General features: G+C 48.2%; 1 protein-coding gene across 2 annotated transcripts in view; it reads left to right on the top strand.

Annotated features, from left to right (window-relative positions):
• LOC135538027 (WD repeat-containing protein 19-like) overlaps positions 1–2,500 on the top strand; it is a 96,888-nt gene that overhangs the window by 56,758 nt on the left and 37,630 nt on the right. The gene's annotated exons all lie outside the window — the stretch shown is intronic.

The raw sequence follows: 2,500 nt of genomic DNA, 5'->3' as shown, positions 1-2,500 counted from the left end.
CTTCCGTCTAGTGGCCAAAATCTAAATTGCACCTGGACTGGAATAATACATGATGGCCTTTCTCTTGCATTTCAACGATGATGGGTCAAACAACAACAACAACAAAATGTTTATTTCTTCGTGTTATCTTTTACCAGATCAAATGTGTTATATTCTCCTGCATTAATTGTACATTTCCACAAACTTCAAAGTGTTTCCTTTTCAAATGGTATCAAGAATATGCATATCCTTGATTTAGGTCCTGAGCTACAGACAGGGGGGAAAAAAACAGGCGGATTTGATCAGAGTTTTGAATCCTACCTGATTCTACCTGATTCTACCTGATCCTACCTGATTCTACCTGATCCAGCCTGATTCTACCTGATTCTACCTGATCCAGCCTGATTCTACCTGATTCTACCTGATTCTACCTGATTCTACCTGATTCTACCTGATTCTACCTGATTCTACCTGATTCTACCTGATCCAGCCTGATTCTACCTGATTCTACCTGATTCTACCTGATTCTACCTGATTCTACCTGATCCAGCCTGATTCTACCTGATTCTACCTGATTCTACCTGATTCTACCTGATCCTACCTGATTCTACCTGATCCAGCCTGATTCTACCTGATTCAGCCTGATCCTACCTGATCCTACCTGATTCTACCTGATCCTACCTGATTCTACCTGATCCAGCCTGATTCTACCTGATTCAGCCTGATTCTACCTGATCCTACCTGATTCTACCTGATCCAGCCTGATCCTACCTGATCCAGCCTGATTCTACCTGATCCAGCCTGATCCAGCCTGATTCTACCTGATTCAGCCTGATTCTACCTGATTCTACCTGATCCTACCTGATTCTACCTGATCCAGCCTGATTCTACCTGATTCAGCCTGATCCTACCTGATTCTACCTGATCCTACCTGATTCTACCTGATCCAGCCTGATTCTACCTGATTCAGCCTGATTCTACCTGATTCTACCTGATCCTACCTGATTCTACCTGATCCAGCCTGATTCTACCTGATCCTACCTGATTCTACCTGATTCAGCCTGATCCTACCTGATCCAGCCTGATTCTACCTGATTCAGCCTGATTCTACCTGATCCAGCCTGATCCTGCCTGATCCAGCCTGATTCTACCTGATCCAGCCTGATTCTACCTGATCCAGCCTGATCCTGCCTGATTCTACCTGATCCAACCTGATCCAGCCTGATCCTGCCTGATCCTGCCTGATTCTACCTGATCCAGCCTGATTCTACCTGATTCTACCTGATCCGGGCTTTGGGACAGTGCTCTGATGCTGGTCATAGGGACAGTGCTCTGATGCTGGTCTGATAACTCTGTGTTTATTAGATGAGGAGGGACCTGCAGCATTGGGACAGTGCTCTGATGCTGGTCATTGGGACAGTGCTCTGATGCTGGTCTGATAACTGTGTGTATTAGATGAGGAGGGACCTGCAGCATTGGGACAGTGCTCTGATGCTGGTCATAGGGACAGTGCTCTGATGCTGGTCTGATAACTCTGTGTGTATTAGATGAGGAGGGACCTGCAGCATTGGGACAGTGCTCTGATGCTGGTCATTGGGACAGTGCTCTGATGCTGGTCATAGGGACAGTGCTCTGATGCTGGTCATTGGGACAGTGCTCTGATGCTGGTCTGATAACTCTGTGTGTATTAGATGAGGAGGGACCTGCAGCATTGGGACAGTGCTCTGATGCTGGTCATTGGGACAGTGCTCTGATGCTGGTCTGATTACTCTGTGTATTAGATGAGGAGGGACCTGCAGCATTGGGACAGTGCTCTGATGCTGGTCTGATAACTCTGTGTGTATTAGATGAGGAGGGACCTGCAGCATTGGGACAGTGCTTTGATGCTGGTCATTGGGACAGTGCTCTGATGCTGGTCTTTGGGACAGTGCTCTGATGCTGGTCTGATAACTCTGTGTATTAGATGAGGAGGGACCTGCAGCATTGGGACAGTGCTTTGATGCTGGTCATTGGGACAGTGCTCTGATGCTGGTCATTGGGACAGTGCTCTGATGCTGGTCTGATAACTCTGTGTGTATTAGATGAGGAGGGACCTGCAGCATTGGGACAGTGCTTTGATGCTGGTCATTGGGACAGTGCTCTGATGCTGGTCATTGGGACAGTGCTCTGATGCTGGTCTGATAACTGTGTGTATTAGATGAGGAGGGACCTGCAGCATTGGGACAGTGCTCTGATGCTGGTCATTGGGACAGTGCTCTGATGCTGGTCATTGGGACAGTGCTCTGATGCTGGTCATTGGGACAGTGCTCTGATGCTGGTCTGATAACTCTGTGTGTATTAGATGAGGAGGGACCTGCAGCATTGGGACAGTGCTCTGATGCTGGTCTTTGGGACAGTGCTGTGATGCTGGTCATTGGGACAGTGCTCTGATGCTGGTCTTTGGGACAGTGCTGTGATGCTGGTCATTGGGACAGTGCTCTGATGCTGGTCATTGGGACAGTGCTCTGATGCTGGTCATTGG

Source organism: Oncorhynchus masou, unplaced genomic scaffold (genome assembly GCF_036934945.1).
Source record: "Oncorhynchus masou masou isolate Uvic2021 unplaced genomic scaffold, UVic_Omas_1.1 unplaced_scaffold_894, whole genome shotgun sequence".
NCBI classification, from domain to species: Eukaryota; Metazoa; Chordata; class Actinopteri; order Salmoniformes; family Salmonidae; genus Oncorhynchus; species Oncorhynchus masou.
Note: the sequence above shows the minus strand (reverse complement) of the source record. Positions and strands in the feature narration are given on the sequence as shown.